Below are 21,339 nucleotides of genomic sequence, written 5' to 3'. Positions count from 1 at the left end.
TTATGACTCCATTTGTATGAAGTTTTAAATGAAGGAAACTAATATATAGTGAAAAAGAAGATCAATGTTTGCCTGGGATCCGAGGAGAGTAGAGCTGTATGTGCAGGTGGTTAAGGAAACATTTTAGAGTGATAAAAATATTTCATACGTTATGTGTGGTAGCAGTTACACCATTGTATATCTTGTCAAAACTGATAGATATAAAACAGGCTTTTATATCCTATATAAATTATTACTCAATCAAGGTAGTTTTTAAAGAAATTATTAAGAAATTATTATGAGGTTTAGCCATTATGGCTTAAAAAGAGACAGTAAGTTAAAAAGCATAAAATATTACCTCAATTTTGGATATGTTGTCTTTTTATCTTCTGGGAGTTTCTGATAGAAGTGTCCTGATGGGAGTAAGAACTTCTGATCTGTACTTCATGGAAGCTGATAATCTGTCATTCATAGATTTGGATAGATTCAAAATGGCATGTTATCAAATTCATACGAATAGATAAAATTACCTGTGAAGAATGATTTAGTGTGAGAAAATCCTGCTACAACCTGCTAACGCCAGTGCAAACATGACTGAGCAACCTAATTCCAAGACAGGGACATCATATACTCAGCAGAAGCACCTCAATGCCATAATCTCAAAACATGCACCTAATGTGCACAGCTGACTACCTCCAATCAGCACAATGTTTAATCAACAGGCAAACCCAGGAATCAATAGCTAACCAACAACATTCCAGGTAGTCCCTGGTCTTTCAGCTTTAAAGGATTTATCTGATGTGTCCTCCCCTGAAATGTATGTCAGAGACTAACTCTGAACTTCATCATTCTGTATTCAAGCTTTGGCATCTGGAAGTGTGTGTGTGTGTGTATATATATATATATATATATATATATATTTATACATATATGTATAAATATACATATATAGAATATATGTAACATTTATCATACATATAGAATATATGTATATTCATACATTATATATTGTATATATGTATATATTTATACTAAATATATACATATATACATATATATATTTAAACAATGAAATGAAGATAGAACACTGATACTCATTTAAGACAAAAAATCGAGTATAAATGGCCAATGGAATCAGAGATACAAAGAAAATGAGAAGCATGGTAAAAATACTTTTCAAGGATGGAAGTAGTTCATTATCAAATGTGAAATTCTGGAAAATCTCAGTGGCTACAACACTAAGGTGCTAATTAGTGAAACTGAATTAACCTTGCATCAGATTAAATAGTGAACACCAAGTTGCCAAATTGTGACAATTAGTGTAGGTAATTATTTAAGAATGATAGAGGCCTGTGCGGTGGCTCACGCTTGTAATCCCAGCACTTTGGGAGGCCGAGGTGGGCGGATCATGAGGTCAGGAGATTGAGACCATCCTGGCTAACACGGTGAAACCTCATCTCTACTAAAAATACAAAACAAACAAACAAACAAAAAACATTAGCCGGGCGTGGTGGCGCGCACCTGTAACCCTGGCTGCTCCTGACGCTAAGGCAGGAGAATCGCTTGGACCCGGGAGGCGGAGGTTGCAGTGAATCCGAGATTGCGCCACTGCACTACAGCCTGGGCAGCAGAGTGAGACTCCATCTCAAAAAAAAAAAAAAAACGATAGAAAGAAAAGGTTGATAACTAGAGAGGCTTGAGAAGGCTGTGTGAAAACAAGTGAAAATATAGCCAGAGAAAAAGGTAAGGACATAATATCAGATACATGATAATACCAATAAAAATGAGAGTCAAAAGCAAAATACGAGCTGCTGAATGTGTAACTGGCTGCTGGCTATCTAACCAAATTCTGACTGTGATAGGTGTGCCTGACATTTTCGACAGGTAAATATTTTTTATAGGACCTCCAGTTTTCAATTGAAAAATAGTATCTTACATGAAGTGCATAATTAAAGAGAATATATTAGACTAATATATTTTTAATTTTTTTTTAGAGGCAGGGTCTCACTCTTTCACCCAGGCTAGAAGTGGTATGGTCATAGCTCAAAGCATTGGGATTATGGGCACAAACCACTGTTCCCAGCTATAGGTTAATATTATTGGTGCTAGTAGCTAGATAATTCTAAAAGTGAATCTCCTCACCTTTATTTTTAATGTCTTTAAATATGGATAGAAACAAAAAGTAGGAGGAAATGAAAGGGAAGCAGATAAACCTTTTTTTGTCCTAGCATGTAGACTCCTTTGCATTTCTTGTTTTTCAATGAGAAAATAACAGTTTTTACCTTTTAATCTTAGCTTTGCCCTTTTAGATTTGTATTTTGTTATTTGTCTGTTATCTCATAATTTATCTTTTACTATTAAATACTTATAATTAATGTACCCCAAATAGTTATACTGCCCATGGTCTAAAACAAAACAAAACAAGTTTGCTTCTAACCAAGGTTGTAGTTTTGTAAATCTCAGCTCTAGGAATAAAACTTTTAAAGCGCATATGCCAATTATGTGTATTGTGTAAAGTTTTAACAGTATATAAAGTTGTTTTGTCCTAAAGTCAATGGCACTAATAAGAGATAATTTATTCAATAACTGCGTGAGAAAATTTCAAAATATTTCCAAGCAAGTCAGACTCGGCAAATCAAATATGAGTTTCCTATAGGCTGAAAATCCTACCACATACAACCTATGCTTTTAAAAATGAAGCCTGTTATTTGGCTTCTTTTTGTTGAACTTCAGGGAGCTACATAGGTTTGTTGTTACATGATGAGAAAGGATTTATTGTGAAACACTTTGAGTGCTGTAAGATAAAATGCTCTATTAGGCTACATGTACACAATCCTGCCACTTCCCCTTTTATTAAAGACCATTTCGACAGCCCAGTCAGGACTTTCTGAGGTTTAGAGAAGTGAAAAATGCTCTTCAGTATGCCTTCACTCACAGAGGGCACAGACAATCAGGCACCACATTTGACCAAATACACTCTCAGGATTGCCAGCTTTCTATAGCAAAAACTGGTAACTACTTTCTTCAGCTTGCAGAGATAACTTTTTAGAATGAAAGTACCAGGTGTAGGCTTTTTCTGCACAAACATATTAAAATTTATATCAATGCATGTCCAGAGATATTTCCTAAATAATCTCTTTCAATTATCATTTATGAAACATGTAATGACCATTTACTGTATGCAGGTAATTGTGCTAAGCACTTTATGTACATTATTTTATGTAACTCTTACATCATCCATATAAGAAATCAACTCCAAATAAATATGAAAATATGCCAGATTAAGCAATCTGTCTTGTGGAGTCATTACTTAGAATTCAGGCCAGGCATACTTCAAAGCAACAAAGCTGTACCAGCCTCAAGCAAGTGCGATCATAAGAAATTTAGAAATATTTAGTTTTTAATACATTGAGTTAAGAAAATTGATTTTAAAAAGCTCATTATCAGTCTTCAGCTTTTGTTTGGTGTTAGTAAAGCAATATAGAGCAATAGTTGATCCAAAACAGTTCCCCACTTAAAGTGAGTTAGGTCTATATTTAAAAACATCTGTCAAATGTGGGTCCCCAGTTCTGATGTAGCAAACCTGCCCTGCCCTCCGTGGTAAGTGGAATGAAAGCCATTTCTGAGGCGGGGAGGGTGGAAAGGCTATAAATACATGATGCCACAATCACATCCTTCTTGTTCAAATGATGCTGTGAGACCCCATTCAAGTCTTTGCATTCTTCTTCAAACAAGCTACTGGATTTAAAGGCCCAAGAAAAGCCTGACCATAAATTCAGAACTGTCCCTCCCATCACAACTTCAGCCAGCCATCTGCACCTTCAGAGAGGATGCCAAAACTGTCAGTGCCATCTTGAGATCAATATGGTCCTTGTTCCTGGGATGCTACAGGTGGTTAGTGCTACTACCCTCTGCTTGATTTGCTGCACCCCTGGTAATAAGTCACTGCTTTGGAGCTTGAATATTTGGGTTGTTTATTTTGTTTTTGTTTTTTTTGAGACGGAGTCTCGCTGTCTCCTAGGCTGGAGTGCAGTGGCACGATCTCTGCTCACTGCAGGCTCTGCCCCCCAGGTTCACACCATTCTCCTTCCTCAGCCTCCTGAGCAGCTGGGACTATAGGTGCCCACCACCACGCCCGGCTAATTTTTTGTATTTTTAGTAGAGACGGGGTTTCACCGTGTTAGCTAGGATGGTCTCGATCTCCTGACCTCGTGATCCGCCTGCCTCTGCCTCCCAAAGTCGGGTTGTTTAATTTCTATTTTCTTAGATGAGTGGTTGGTGGGGGGGATAAGAGTTGGGCAAGAACATGCTGCAATGATTAGGCATGACCCTTTCCATGATCCCATTGGTTCCAGCAGGGAATCTATGGGCCAGTGGCCTATCTCACAGAAACTAAGACCAGAGACTTGAAACCACTGTGCAATTGGTTAAAATCCTGGTTTCCATTTCTGTGCTTACGACCAAGCCCCAAGTGGGGTGAGGTCTTAGAATCTAAGAGAACCTCTACTTGCTAGAGGTCCCATGTTACTTGTCTATAAAGTTGGGAATTGTTCTAAGATAAAAACAATATTGATTGGCTCTTTATCTCACAAGCTTAACAACACTCTCTTTTTTCTCTAGCCAGCTTAGCACCACCCAGTAAAAATAGGAAGCACTGGATAAATCCTGTTGGATAACTGCAAATTGCTGAACAAATGAGTCAATAACTGTATTTATCATGTCTCTTCAGATTCATTTTTTAATTTTTTCAAAATCCAAATTGATCTTTCACAGAAAATATGTACTCATGAACCATTTCAAAGCATGCAGTATTTCATAAATTCTCTGTAAGTTTACTGCTATTATTTTCACCTTGCATTGCCATTTTCTCACTTTATAAATTATTGCATTGTCCAATACAGTTTCAGAGAGACAAAAAAGAATTATATGTATGGCTATAATTTATATACAAATTTGACTTAAAATCTCATCACCTTTGTTATTTGCTTTAATATTTGAGTAACTGAAATACTCAATATAATCGTCAGACTAGGAAAGAACAGATTTTTCTAAGGGAAAATACTTTGTCAAAATCCATATAAAAAAACACACTCCCAAGAAGTAAGAACCGATGCTAATAATTTTCAGATGCACAGGTAATTTACATAGTGCTGAGATCTGAGCAAAATTTGCTGAACAGGGGCCGTATTCCTGAATATACTGTCAGTCTATGTAATACATAAGATACCATAGTGTCACATGATGGCTACTTCATGAGACCCATGTGAAAGCTTTGCCAAAAGGAGAAATGATTTTGTTATGTAAGTGCATGACCCTGGTAGAAGGAACATGATTTTTAAGCCAGCCATATAGAAACCTTAGAGCGATTAATAAATCCTCTCTAGCCTCATTCTTCCCCTCTCTTTGTTCCAAGTTTTACCTCTTAAACTTGTATTTATTCATTTCTGTCATGGCTACCACATGTAGGAATATTGTTGTCAGGTAATATTATATCAGGCTAGAGCTATTAGAATTGTGTATGCAGTTAGAATTCTCTTTCAGAACCAGGAATGTATGCAAACTTTTAAAACATCAAGGTCCTTTTTGGGATCTGTTTCCCTGTGGCTATTCAGAACATGTTAATTTTTTTTTTTTTTTGAGACGGAGTCTTGCTGTGTTGCTCAAGCTGGATGCAGTGGCGCAATCTCGGCTCACTGCAAGCTCCGCCTCCCGGGTTCACAACATTCTCCTGCCTCAGCCTCCCGAGTAGCTGGGACTGCAGGCACCCACCACCACACCTGGCTAATTTTCTTGTATTTTTAGTAGAGAGGGGGTTCCGCCGTGTTACCCAGGATGGTCTTGATCTCCTGACCTCATGATCCACCCGCCTCGGCCTCCCCAAGTGAGAACATGTTAATCTTAATGTTATGCTGTGAAGTAATTAGATAGGAATTATAGAAAGATAAGAACAAGTTGTGAAATAGCCTCCCTGAAAAATGACTAAATATTTGGAAATTTTGTGTTTTGTGAGAAAGTGTATGTTTGAGAACATTTGGGGTTTTGTAAAAAATATTTTTATATAAAATAAAAGGCTTTGTACAAAAATATTGTTTAAAATAAAAATATCAGAAATCAACTATTTTCAGAAAAAAAAGTCATAATAGATACAGATTTCCAAAATGTAGTGTGTAGATAATAATGAAATCTTTAAAAGTGAATGAAAACAGACATTCAGGGATTTCAGTAAAATCTGTAAGCACTGGGGAAATATAACGAGACACAGAGATGAAATTATCTTCTGATTTCTCTCAGAAATATATTTAGATGCATAAGAGAGGGAATTTAAAAATAAATGTTAGAATTAATCATCATTTGATGGCTTATTTTTGGATAAAACACTAAGATGAGAGGGAGAACATTACACAAATAACATTTTTGAACACTGCTCTCAAGAATTGCACATTCTTGTTGATTTGGGGATAATAATAAATAAAACTATGCATAACATATGTTTTAGTTTCAATGATTATTTTTATACAGTTTATAAGACCAAAATAATATTTTCCCTGTTTTTGTCTTGTCACTATATTTTTTCCTGATTTTAAAAGTAGCTTTTTATGAGTTTTGAGGTTGCTCTTTCAGGGTGTTTTTCTTTTATTTTCCTTTTTGTCTGTGTACATATATATATGTATGTGCTTCTAGTTGTAATAGAAACAGAAAATTAGGTCAATCTCTTTTCAGTAAAACTACAAAACTATATAATTATCAGTCAACAAATCACATTACACCTATTTATTTTTTCATGACTTTATGCCTATTGTTGTCAAATTGACAACAACAATAATAAAACAACAAAGCATAGATAAATGACAGAGAACAGGAACTGAAACAGAGAACCCATGTTTTCCTATGACTCTCACAGGCCATTCACTAACAATAAGAATGATGAATATGATGACATGCACATCAATGAATTTTCAAGAACACTTTGTGTTTTGTTCATGCTCATATTTATCCAGTTGATTAAGACAATTTGCATAATTTAGAGGTAATTTCTTTTGGAAAGTCATGATAAAATGCTCTGATTGCAGTATGCCAGGCTCTTTACACATGGAAGTTTTTCCAAGTGAACAGAAAAAAAATAGGTGAAGATATTTGTACACCCTAAAAGTAGTTTTCAAAATCTACATATAGTATTCATCTTCTTAAGTGTTTAAAGCATAAAAGCCCACGTAACAAAGGTATGATTTAAATAACAGCCTAGTATTTCATATTGCGTTGCCTCTGAGTATGGTAGGCTGACTATGAGACAGTCCTCAATTATTTACACCTTGTGTTTATGCCTTTTGTGTTATCCCCTCCTCAGGAGTGTGGGTTGGATTTGGGTTTAGTAACTAATTTTTAATGAATAAACAATGTCAGAAGTTGTGAGATGTTAATTATCTAATTAGGTTATAAAAAGACTGTGGCTTCTGCCTTGGAGGCTTTCTTCCTCTGTTTCCTGAATTCCTCTCTCTTGGAGAAACAAGCTGCATGTTATGTACAGTCCTTTAAAGAGAGCCACTGGGCAAAAACCAAATGTCTACAGACAACAGATAATGAGGACTTAAGGCCTGCCAAATGCCTTGTCAATGAGTGTGGAAATGAATTTTATCCAGCTGAGCTTTCAGATAAGACAATAGCCCCAGCTGACAGCTTGACCATAGTTTCATAAGAGTTCTTAAACCAGAAGCACCCAGCTAATCCATGCCATGTGAGAGGTCCTGACCTACAGAAACTGTAATATAATAAATATTTTTTCAATTGCTAAATTTGAAGCTAATTTGTTGCAGAGCAATAGATAACTAATATTTATTTTATTTTTATTGCCATTTACAATGCTGTGAAGTGGTAAGGCCAGTAGATTACCTGTGAAATCTTCCATGGGTGACTTTGGAGAAGGTTCTTCATACAACCTTAAGAAGAGTACAAATGTCCAGGAACTATGGACTCAGTGTAGGCAGATTTCTTACCTTAAAGATACCCAGAAAGACAAATTCCAGAGCAGATTCTGTTTAGATGGAATATGTGCAGGGCCTTGGATTGAATGGTTCTGCTAAAGTTCTCTATTTTTGGAATCCACTAAATGACTTCTATCCATGAATTTTCCTACCACTTTGCACTGGATTAGGTTTTTTTGGAAGTATTTTTTTTAATTGATATTCAAACATTTGTGAGTGGTAAATTTCATTCTAAATTCAAATTGTTAAGTACATAAATGTATCTTGGTATTGATCTATTTGCTTTTAAACTTTTTCATTTACTTTAGAACACTTTAAACTGTAGGAGAAAAAAACAGTAATTTCTTCTCCCATCATAAGGTTCATGGCTGACATTCCACAACAAAGACAGATTAACGAGAGCATAAAAATGTGTTTAATATAAATTTTATGTGATATGCATGGGAGACTCCAGAAACGAAGATCCAAAGAACCAGGATAAACTGTATTTTTATGGACAGTCATGCAGAAATATGATTGAAAAACAGATGGGTATGATCCAGTTTAGGATAATAAAATGGAGAAAATGTTGTGAAACCCATTCATTTAGATTCTTCTGGGTGTTCCCTGTGACATTCTTTCCATTAGGGTGTAGGGCAAGATACCTATCATTTGAAGGTCTTCAGGAGAAAAGGGAGGGGGAATTCAGACAGAGGCCTTCTTACTTTGTGATTTCTAAACTTCCTTCAGCTTAAAGTACTCAGTCTGCCAAGGTGTCATATTTTGTTGTAAATGCCAACAAACTCCTATTACACATGTTTTAGGTTTGAAAAGACCTCCCGTTAGACTTCCACTACTCTAGTGTTTCATTCTTTTTACTCTATTTGCCTCTTCTCAGGAGAAAGAACATAATAGTCTAGTATGTAATATATTTACAGAGGTATCTTTAAAGTTTCATGAATTAAGGGTTAATAACCAATACCACAGTAATGCATCACTTGTTACATAATATTTGCCTCATTTATTCACTTAACATTTAATGACTAACCACTGGATATGTATGCTAGTTATGTATCCAAGTATATAGTATGGATTTCTGGAGTCACAGAGCAGTTTGGAAAAATAATTTGTGGGAAATGGTGACCTTTTCTGACATTACTCAAAGCCTATCAACAAAGCCATAGCCAGCCACTAGGACTGACAGAAAAACACTCTCATAGGCTTTACCATAAGCTGACAGTAGGTAGACTCAACCAAAATACTGTCTGATATTGAGCTTTCTTATTTTTCCAAAATAGCCTGCTCTATAGGGAACATGAAATATTAGTGTAATTTGGCCAGGCATGGTGGCTCACACCTGTAATCCCAGCATTTGGAAGGCCGAGGTGAGCAGATAACCTGAGGTCAGGAGTTCAAGACCAGCCTGGTCAAAGTGGTGAAACCCCATCTCTACTAAAACTACAAAAATTAGCCAGGTGTGGTGGCAGGCGCATGTAATCCCAGCTACTCGGGAAGTTGAGACAGGAGAATGGCTTGAGCCTGGGAGGCGGAGGTTGTGGTGAGCCAAGATCTCACCACTGCACTCCAGCCTGGGTGACTGAGCAAGACTCTATGTTGAAAAAAAAAAAATTAATTGTAAATTATTGTAATAATTTTGAGTAAAGTTTTGTAATTTTGAGTAAAGTTTCTATAAATATAATTGGTATAAAGAGTAAAGTAACATAGAAAAGGATATCTAAATGTAGAGAAAGTATCAGTCTAATCCAGTTTTTTTGTTTGTTTTTTAAGAGCACGTTAATTCTTGGTAATGTAAATTTTGGTCTACAGGTGAGCTCCTTATTATTATGCTCCTTAGAGAGATATGTGTTTATATTTTTTTTATTTAGTTGTGATTATCCAAGAAAAACTTGTTCAGAGAAGGGAAAAATTTCAGTTGGGGAGCAGGTTATCAATCTAAATGAACTCTGGCCCAGAGTTTTTAACTCAAATTACCTAAAATCTCACTTCTAAACTATGAATTAGTGAATCATGGGGAACTTGGACTTCCCAAAGTTGACATCAGTGCTCTTGACTAGATCATTGTGCCTACAATTACTGTAGCTGCAAAAAAATAAAGCAAAACAAAACAAAAAAAAAAAAGGAAGATGCTCATACGTAACAAAAAAAATAAAGAAAACAAGCTTATTTGAAAAATTGCTGTTTTGTCTCAGTCCTCTTGATAATGCTGCTTACTTTTTCAAAATCTAACATTTCCCTTCAAAGATTCAGGTGGCCTTAAAACAGACCCTTTCTACAACATGTCTTTAGCACCTAGACTTGCACTGCTCTGCTAAAAGTGAGACTGAACTTGAAATTCTTCTGTGTCTTTTTATTTGCCAGGGACAAATTCTTCTGTGTCTCTATTTATTTCCCAGGATTTAACTCAGCAAACAAAAAACTTTGTTGCTGTATGTCTAAAAGCTATATAAGAAACTAAATTTCAATAAATTCATTTTGATTACAAGGGTAAATATAGATATTAAAATTTGCATTAACAAAGCTATTAATAAGACAATAGCTCATGACTATTTCTTTGTATCTGAACTATATTTTGAATCACTTTAAAGGACATCAGTCATTCAACCATCAATGGCTATTACTTTAGGCACTGTCCTAGACAAAGGATATATAGAAAGTAAGAAAAATACATATTATCCCTGAACTCACTGAGACAGTATGCATTGTGATTAAGAATTCAAACTGCTTTCGTTTGAATCTTGACTCTGTCATTCACCAAGCTACAGGAATATGAGAAAATTGCAAAATGTGTCTGAATTTCTTCACTGTAAAATGGGACTATGTATATACAAAACCCATCTGACCATTAGAAATAAAACATAGAGAAGAAATGATTCTTACTATATATCTTACAGTCTGGTAATATTAAACCAATAATTAAAAAGGTAATGCATCTATAAAGGAGATGTTGAAGTCATTGTTAAAGCATAAAACAAAAATACCTAATTAAATCTACAGTAAAATTCTTTCAAGGCCTGCAGAACATTTTCTGGACATTAAATCTTTTCCTTCTTATGAGTAGTAATAAAATTATTAAAGATGGTGTAAGATCTACCCAAATAATACTATATATTAACTCTCAAATATATATCATATATTAGTTCTATTAAAATATAAATTTTAGATGAATTAAATTTAACAGAGTTTAATTGAGCAACGAATAATTTGTGAATTAGGCAGGTCCTACAACCTGAATAGATTCAGAATGACTCCAGGACTGCCACATGGTTGGATAACATTTATAGATAGAATAGGAAAGTGACTTACAAAAAATGGCAGTGAAGTATACAAACAGCTGGCTTGGTTATTGCTGGGCATTTGCCTTATTTGAACCTGTTTTGAACGGTTGGCTGCCTGTGGCTGACTAAAGTTCTACTGCTGTGATTGAGACTCAGCTACTTGTTATGATATAAGAGTAGGTGTATTAGTCTGTTTTCATGCTGCTGATAAAGACATACCTGAGACTGGGCAATTCACAAAAGAAAAAGGTTTAATGGACTCACAGTTCCACATAGCTGAGGAAGCCTCGCAATCATGGCGGAAGGCAAGGAGGAGCAAGTCACATCTTACGTGGTTGGCAGCCAGCAAAGAGAGAGCTTGTGCAAGGAAACTCCCGTTTTTAAAGCCATCAGATCTCGTGAGACTTATTCACTATCACGAAAACACTGCAGGAAAGACTTGCCTCCCTGATTCAATTACCTCCTACCAGGTCCCTCCCACAACACTTGAGAATTCAAGATTAGATTTGGGTCGAGTCACAGCCAAACCACATCAATAATTTACAGTCTATTTACACATCAAGTTGGGTCACAGTTCATTATTTATAGAGAAATCTTTAGACTAAACTTAAAATATGAAAGAAGGCAGCTTTAGGGCAAACTTAATTTAACAATAGTATCCTTTTGGTCTCAGTTTTGAGGTTGACCAAAACTTTACACATTGACATCACTCTGCCATCATTGTAAATGGACTCACTTGGTCTCAAATCCCACTAGAACATAGCAGAACAGTGCATTTTGAAAGGTGGGAACAAGAAAATAGAACAATTGAAAAAAAAACCTGATTGCTGATTGGCTAACACCAGGTTACCGCAGATTTGTTTTTTGTTTGTTTGTTTGTTTTTTATTAACGCATAAAGTAAAGGAGACTTCCTTATTATGTTAGAATCTTCTGTTTTCAGGAGGAACAAAATAATCTGATCTGTTTGCAATCTATCTGCATCCTTAAAGTTTCAGTTTGATTATGAAACTTAGCATGAATGATTCCATTTTGGTTTGGTCTCATCTGTTGGGGGGCCAAGCACAGTACCTAACTCTAAAACAATGGCCTGCCATTATTTTGTTTAACAGTTCCTCTCTTGGTTAGAGTCTCACTAAAGTGATGATGTAATCAAAACTTAGGGCCTTTGTGCTACTCAATCTTCATCATTTTGTGTTTCCAGTCTCAACACGTCATTCATAGGTTACAGTGTCCTCATAATTACTCATTTAAGTTTTTGTTTTATCAGTCAAACAGAGACCATTCAACATTCTAAAGATGGCTTCATGCAAACATTTAAGCATTCTCTCTGTTTCTGAGAGAAAACAGAGTACTATTATATAAGGAGGATAATACGAAGTATTTGAAGTATGCTCCTTAGCCAAGGTCCCCATGAACCAAACCAACTGAAACACATAAAAGAATGAGCCAGATTAAAAGTCTATACATTTTAACCAAACAACCTATTCATTAACTCTCTGGAACTAATTCTCTATCACACTTATAATACCCAGTGTAACATCTGTGTGCAACCAGAAGTGTCAGCAACTGCACAGATTCTTTCTTTTTCAGGTAGTTAGTAACCTAGAGCAATTGTATTATCTAACTTGAGCAAGATAATTTAAAGAAATTTGTTGTGTAAACATAGCCTTTGCAGTAGAACCTACTATAGAGCCTATTATTAGGTACACATTTCTAATCATTGTCTCCTTTACATTTACTCCAAACCATTGAAAAAAGAGACCTAGCAAATAATGCCAGTCCAAAAGGGTGAAGGCCTCTTGGAAATGTTCTTCTTAACCTATTATGTAGGTTAAAAGGAGGGGACTAATTTTCTGTTTTTGATTGATAATAGAACAACAAAGTCACCATTAAAATTCCTAGCCCACATTGGCCCTTCATCTTCTACCCATTAACACATAAGTTTTCCCATGTATAACGTAGAATACAAAATCCTCCATAAATGTGGATCATGAGGTTGGGAGTTCAAGACCAGCCTGGACAATAGTGTGAAACCCCATCTCTACTAAAAATACAAAAATTAGCTGGGTGTGGTGGTGCATGCCTGTAGTCCCAGCTACTCAGGAGGCTGAGGCAGAAGAATTGCTTGAACCCGGAAGGCAGAGGTTGCAATGAGCCAAGATGGTGCCACTACACTCCAGCCTGGTGAAAGAGCAAGACTGTGTCTCAAAACAACAACAACAAAATGTATACCCCATGGATACACACAGGCCTCTTTTCCAGTTCTACTGTTTATACGTTATTTGGGATGTTAAAATTAGCAGTTTCTAGCCAAGTATCTAATGTGGAGTTATTATAGATTTAAAGAACACTAGAGTACCCTGGCATATAAAACAATTAGCAAGAACCTCCATATGGGCTTTTAGTGAAAACCTTTTTTATTATATTCTTTTTGGCCTTGCTTTTTGTGTTCCATTACAGGGTTAAATTCAAACAGGGGTGAGAACAAGTGGGTTTATAAATCTTACCACAAATACAATTTGAACAATGATTACTTTAGAGATACTGCTAAAGTTAATCACTGGGTGAACTAAAAGATCCCATAGATACAGGTTTGGCATGACAGATGGACCACTACATTAAGCTAATCACAGTAGCTACTGATTGTGAAATTATAATTATGGGATTATCCTGCCTAGCATAAGTAATGAAAAATTAAGAGAAGTAAGTGTTAATAGCAGAGAAGTCTTGATCTATCATCTTGATAGAGCTGTCCATATCTAGGATGTCATCTGCTTGTGGGGACGAATTTCCCTGGTTAGATTTAGCTTAAGGTCTCCAATAGGTGTACAGTTCCCAACACTTGGAGAGGCCCTTTTGAGTTTGAGATATGGATCCAAGGTTTGAAGTATGAAAGTTTTGCTGAAGTGTGAGTGGCGGGGGATGTTTTTTTCTGATGACATTTCCAGAAGACTCAAACTTTGGGTTCTAGATAATGAAGAGTTTGATTGTCCTCAGTTAGTGAATCATTAAAAATCTTTCTTCATCAGGTGAAAACACAATTTGGCATGATGCATTAAAGCCTTATAGCACTTAGTCATATCAGTTTAGGAGAGCAGGAGATACCTGAAGTTCCATTATTACCAGCATATGCATTGCAGTGATTATTTCAAAAGGGGTAAACTTATGTTTTTCACTGGAAATGGAATTGACTGTCATAAATCTGTAACACCTTCAACCAATGGAATCCAGTTGATGCAGATAGCTTTGTCTAATGTTATTATAGCTATAATAACAACTGTTTTACAAGTTGTTCAGTGAAATAAATACCTCTACAACTTGAGATTTCTCCAGGAATTCACCATGAGGCAGGCACAATTTCTACTGTAAACTTTCAGCTATTTTAGCCTCAGCCTTCTTGTGTGGGGGTTCGTTCAGTCAGGATGGTTGGGAAAATGATAAGATGCAAACCTTCTTGGAAGGCCTGGGGAGTTTGCATAAGCTACAGTGATAAACTTGGCTGAAGGCAGCCTTGTCCCCTTAGTTAAATGAATTAGAGTAGAAACAAAGGAACGTGGGGAGTTTATCTAACTAGCTTGTTTACTCATATGGTCCTAAGACTAACCTTTGATTTACTGCAGGTGCTTAATTGCTTTCTACTCAGGAAGTCCAGTGTCAATTACCCTCTAGTGGTATTGACTCAAGCCTTTGTCAATTAATATTTACTGAATAAATGGGAGTCTCACTAGCTGGTCGAGGCCAGAGTCACAAGGGTTTACAGCACTCTGCTTGGGAGTCTGTAAGTGGCCTGGACACTCAGCCAAACTGCCAAAGCAGAATATCTGTACGTCAGTGTACTTTATTCATCCACTGTTGGGTCAGGCTCTGCGGGACAGATCCCTGCATTCTTGCATAAGAAAGCTTCTATATAACCTGAAAATATGCATTGGCAATGGCAATTGAATGAAATTCCTCTGTAAATATTTAAATGGCCCATCAGATAGCATAAATCTACCAGAAGTTTTTATTTTCTTTTCAGGATTACGGGTTTGGCAAACCAAATATTGGTTATAAATGATTTTAGCAATTTTAGAACAGTCTCCACACCACTTTTTAAAAAAATAATTGGGATTATTTTTTCCTTTGCATGATGAGTCATGGAATGCAGAGATTTTAATAATAGAAGCTTTAAGGACTGTTTTAAGAATTCAGGAAGGAACAGGTGGCCATTTGGGGTCCCAAAAATCCACAAATAATATTGGATTCATATCCTCTTAAATATTATTTTTTCATGCAATTCAGCTTCATAGCACTGTTTATTAAATGGGCTATCATATGTAATTTGACTTGGATTATGGAAATTATTAAAATTGCATATCTGAATAATTTTAGTACTGGCTGATTTAGCATGAAAATCTCATAAAGTATTTCCTTGGCATTTAATTAATTATTGAAATGCTTGGATTGGTAGTTGTATAAACCAGTCATTCTCTTTAATAGATTTCTAGGAATTCTTATTCAGTCCGGTGGTATGATATCAAGGTTTTTAGAAACCTGTACTTGTCAGAGACATTTCCATCCTTTCCCTGAAACTTCTTGAAGACACAGCACATTAGGATTATAATTGCTTATAAAGATATTTCAGAAAAAGCATCAGAATTAAGCAATTAATTATAGACAACAACACTTACAATGGCCATGGTTAATAATGCAATTGACAAGAAAATTTGGTTATTTCTGTGGCCTATAATAATTCAGCATAACTATAATTATGACAGATAATATATACCAAGACATATCAAACTTTTTAGGAACTTCATACAATTTTGAAACAGAAATTAATAGCATATCCATAGAAATATAACTCAAAAAAGGATAATTTTTAAATTGTATAATGCTTCTAATATAATTTAATTTAACATATTAGATAAGTTTATTATCTCTCTTTTATATGTTTTAGGAGCCCCCTGGAACATCCCAAAATTTACTTTGAAGTCAAAAAGACTTAATTTCCATTTTGAAATTTGATTTTGGGAAGCCTATCAAATACATCAAAGGTTTAAAATATTTGATGAAAACAGGATCTCAGATCACTGTAAAATATAGTCATTCGTTTAGCCAAAGTGATTAAAAGACTTTAAAAAGCAAAAACCTTTACTCTTTGAGACAGAGTAGACTTAGTTTTCCAAATAATCAGAAGACCTAATAAAGACAGCAAGAGGCACCCAACATCTGTTTCTTTCTCCCCTCTCTCACTTTTTACTTTACTTTTATTTTTTTTTTTTGCAATTTACTCAGAAGTTGAAATAAACCTTTTACTATCTCTTATTAACACTACATACAAATCTTATTTAAAATAGAAAACCAAATTTTGGTTTTGTACTAGTATACTTTTGATACTAATGATCAATTTTAAAAGCCCTTATAATAAATTCATTTAATCTTAGTTTAACCATTCAAGATATTTATTTATTTACTTATTTATTTATTGAGACAGAGTCTCACTATGTTGCCCAGGCTGGTCTTGAACTCCTGGCCTCAAGCAATCTTCGTACCTTGGCCTCTAAAAGTGCTGGGATTATAGGCATTAGCCACTGTGCCTGGCTTATATTACCCTTTTTTTAAATTTATTTTTATATCCACTTAACTTTATCTACATTCCTTTTTCTTTATTTCTTCATTTTGAAACATTTAAATAACCTTTAAACTAGATAAATTTTTTTCTTTTAAGAAAAATCACATTTTTATGTCTTCTTACAAACTTTCTCACCAAAAACATATCTTGCTCTTTCTGTAAAACTTACATATAAAATTTTCCTTTAGTTTTAGTAGTTTTGAGAGGTGACAATGTGTTAGCAGCCCTCACTCACTCTCAGTGCCTCCTTGGCCTCGGCGTCTGCTCTGGCCAGCTTGAGGAGCCTTTCAGCCTGCCGCTGCACTATGGGAGCCCCTCTCTGGGCTGGTTGAAGCCGGAGCTGGCTCCCTCGGCTTGCAGGCAGGTGTGAAGGGAGACGTGTGGGCAGGAACCTGGGTGGCGCACGGTGCTCGCAGGCCAGCACGAGTTCCAGGTGGGCGCAGGCTCTGCAGAACCTGCACTCTGAGGGCAGGCCAGCACCACCGGCCCCAGGCAGTGAGGAGCTTAGCACCCGGGCCAGCAGCTGCAGAGGGTGCGCAGGGTCCCCCAGCACTGCCGGCCCACCCACGCCACGCTCGAATTCGTACCGGGCCTCAGCTACCTCCCCGTGGGGCAGGGCCAGGACCTGAGCCCACCATCCCAGAGCCCCCCCACGGTGGGCTCCCGCAGGGCCCAAGCCTCCCCAAGAGGTGCCGCCCCCTGCTCTGTGGTGGCACCTGGTCCCATCAACTGCCCAAGGGCTGAGGAGTGCAGGTGCACGGCGCGGGACTGGCGGGCAGCTCAGTCCTGTGGGGTTTTGGAGAACTTTTATGTCTAGCTGGAGGATTGTATATGCACCAATCAGCACTCTGTCTAGCTCGGGGTTTGTGGATGCACCAATCAGCACTCTCTATCTAGCTAATCTGGTGGGGACTTGGAGAACTTTTATGCCTAGCTAGAGGATTGTAAATGCACCAATCAGCACTCTGTGTCTAGCTCAGTGATTGTAAATGCACCAATCAGCACCTTGTCAAAACAGACCAATCAGCTCTCTGTAAAATGGACCAATCAGCTCTCTGTAAAATGGACCAATCAGCTCTCTGTAAAATGGACCAATCAGCAGGATGTGGGTGGGGTTAGAAAAGGGAGTAAAAGCAGGCTGCCCAAGGCAGCAGTGGCAACCCGCTGGGGTCCCTTTCCATGCTGTGAAAGCTTTATTCTTTCACTCTTTGCAATAAATGCTGCTGCTCACTCTTTGTGTTCACACCAACTTTATGAGCTGTAACACTCACCGCGAAGGTCTGCAGCTTCACTCCTGAAGCTAGCGAGACCATGAACCCACCAGGAGGAACAAATAAGTCCAGACAGAACGAACAACTCTAGACGCACCGCCTATAAGAGCTGTAACACTCACCATAAGGGTCTGCAGTTTCACTCCTGAAGCCTGCAAGACCACGAACCCACCAGAAGGAATAAACTGCAGACAGATGTGAACATCAAAAGGAACAAACTCCAGACACACCATCTTTAAGAACTGTAACACTCACCGTGAGGGTCGCAGGTTCATTCTTGAAGTCAGCAAGACCAAGAACCTGCCAATTCCAGACACAGTTTTAATTATACACATTAATGACAATTTTAACTTTAATTTCAATGTTCGGTATTAAAAAAACCAGAAAGTAAACAATTTTAAACTATGGTATAGCAGTATTTACAGATAAAATCATATAATTTCAGAAGAATGTTTCCTTAATTTTTTATGTTTCCGAGAACATGCAAATATATTTGTCTTATTTATATCATGTAAAAACAATGTTAATGTATTTAGGCTTATGATTACTAGTTAATGTTTTCGTACTTAACTTAGAAATTACTCAGACATTTAATAAGTATTTACTATTTAACATAACTTTAAGATTTTAAATTGCTGAAGAAAATGAGATGACGACAAATTCATTTATAAACTTTTCTGCCAGTTGCCTTTACCTAATTTAAACATTCTTACCAATTACACTTGGATTGCTTACTTAACAAAGCTAGTCATTGAATAAGATTAAGAAATAGCATGCTAAAATGTAGCTTTGCTAAATACATGCTAAAATATAGTCACTTTGGTATATTATTGCTACCAACCAGTAAGCAGAGCCAGGCTCTTTGAATTCACCTTATCTGTCTAAAGACAGATTTTCCAAAGGAGCTCAATTGTCATCAATTCTGTCTTCAAGGAGTTCCAGCAACCTTTTCTTTTATCACAAGAAAAGACACTTCATCACACCCAGACAAACCTTGTCATAAACCACCACCCTGTCTTCTTAGGGCCCATTTATCTTTCCCCAAACTCATTTACCACTTCAGGGCTAAATTGCATCATTCGCCCAAACCAAGGAAAGATAGTGTAGGTAAAGGCCCAGTTAAGATGGCCAAGAAAATCACCTTTGACAAAGGTAATGCTTTGTAATTTTAAACTAATATTTTTTCCATTATATAAGTTTCTAGTGACCCCGTGCTCCCTCTCTTCCAGGTGCACAAAGGCAGACATCCTTACAGAAGGAGATTACCTTCATAGATGTAAACTTCATTTACAAAAGGTTTCAAGATAGCCAGCTAAGTGCCAGAAAGGTATGTTTCGGTGACCAATTAAGTTTAATATAAGGCATTTTTTTTTTTTTTTTTTTTTTTTTTTTTTTTTTTTTTTTTTTTTTGAGATGGAGTCTCGCTCTGTCGCCCAGGCTGGAGTGGAGTGCAGTGGCGTGATCTTGGCTCACTGCAAGCTCCGCCTCCCGGGTTCACGTAATATAAGGCATTTTTTAATTTAGTTTCTGTTGTTTAACAAAAACTACTGAGTTCTAGGCAGGGCCTTTTAAGGAATAGGGCAAAGAAAGCATTTCCTCTGCCTGGACTTAGTATTAGCCACTGTGAAAAATAACCAAGCTTACTTGAGCGAAGAGCCTACTTTTTATAAATATTTTATCCAGTTTTATTTTCCCCTTAGGTGGGAGCAGGAGGGTTTAATAACTAAGGCAAAAAGTTAGATAAAATTTTTCTTATCGATTAATCACTTAACCTTTTCTTTGCCTTTTGGAAGAGTCTTTTAAAAGAAGCAATATGAATATTAAAGTCTTTTTAGAAGCTTCTGCACATCAGTAGACGTCCCTGGGTGAGCCTAATTCAGAAGCCCTTATTTTTAAATACACTTCTTAAAGTGAAGTGTTGTTTATTTCAAACATTCCATTATAATTTCAAATTCTCTTTAATTCGATTTTGTCATTTTGTAAACATTTGCTGCTTTAGGGGCCTAATACTTATCCATGTAAAGGTAGGTGGAGCTGGAAGGTGGAGTACCCAGTTCTTCAGAAATTAAGATCTCATTTTTATGTTTAATCTTGGCTTTGGCTCTGAGATCCACTTGATCAAATCAGTCAATTTTTTCCCCTACCCAAGTGAGCAGGAAAAAGAAACAAAGGGAGTGGAAAACAATATTCCTACAAATTTCCAAAATCTGGACTTCAAACCCCATGCAGTAATTGCCATTTAAGTTTCTGTCTGACTCAGTCAGCTATGTGAGGCCTCTAGCTGGAGTGAATCCAGTTAATTATCAGATTTAATTCAATCCTGGTTCCCGTCCAGCTCCTGTTGTGATTTTCAAACCCAGTCCGTATCAAAAATGTGCTCAAACAAACTCAGATAGCTCAAAACCCAAATCCACGGAGCTTTTAAATCCAAGAAAGAACTTACCCCTAATTCCCAGTTGCTGCGAGAGTAATGGACACATGGGCCTGGCAAGCACCTTACTTCATCACTTGGGGGTTGCTGGAAGCCCTACTTCAGATCCCACTTCTGATGCCAACTGTTAAAAGAAAAACTGTAGGCAAATTAAATTTAACAGAGTTTAATTGAGCAAAGAATGATTTGCAAATCAGGCAGCCCCCAGAACCAGAATAGGTTCAGAGCTACTCCAGGGCTACCACATGGTCAGTTAACATTTATGAAAAGAAAAAGAAAGTGGTGTGCAGATAATGGAAGTGAGGTACACAAACAGCTGGATTGGTTACAGCTGGGAATTTGCGTTATTTGAACCTGGTTTGAACAGTTGGCTGCCTGTGATTGACAGAAGTTTGGCTGCTTTGATTGGCTGAAGTTGGGCTACTTGTTATAAGAGTAGGTTACAGTCTGTTTACACATGAAGTTGGGTTACAGTTTATTATGTACAGAGAAACCACTAGGTCAAATTTAAAATATATAAGGATGCAGTTTTAAGCTAAACTTAATTTAACAGTTCTCTAATATTTCCATCACTGATGAGCAAAAAAGGAAATTGCTTCATGCACATATAAAAAATACTTACTGCTACATAAAGTAAAATTGAATTTTTCGTGCTGTCTTTTTGGAAAAAAAAGAAAATTCAGATTTTACTTTGTGTTGTACATCAAAGACAATGACAGATTTAAGCCCCAATCATTTTAAAAGGTTTATTTGCTGAGGTTAAGGACATGCCCAGGAAAAGAACACAGA

The 21,339-nt window shown here is 36.6% G+C and overlaps 1 long non-coding RNA gene across 1 annotated transcript; it reads right to left on the bottom strand.

The window, feature by feature from the left end:
- Positions 1-337: 337 nt before the first annotated feature.
- LOC134737470 (uncharacterized) lies at positions 338-20,873 on the bottom strand. The gene is made up of 3 exons (XR_010122402.1): positions 20,563-20,873; positions 18,375-18,419; positions 338-440 (listed from the first exon to the last, which is right to left on the bottom strand). It is a non-coding gene; the product is annotated as an uncharacterized lncRNA (long non-coding RNA).
- Between the last annotated feature and the right edge of the window lie 466 nt (positions 20,874-21,339).

Source organism: Symphalangus syndactylus, chromosome 8 (genome assembly GCF_028878055.3).
Source record: "Symphalangus syndactylus isolate Jambi chromosome 8, NHGRI_mSymSyn1-v2.1_pri, whole genome shotgun sequence".
NCBI classification, from domain to species: Eukaryota; Metazoa; Chordata; class Mammalia; order Primates; family Hylobatidae; genus Symphalangus; species Symphalangus syndactylus.
Note: the sequence above shows the minus strand (reverse complement) of the source record. Positions and strands in the feature narration are given on the sequence as shown.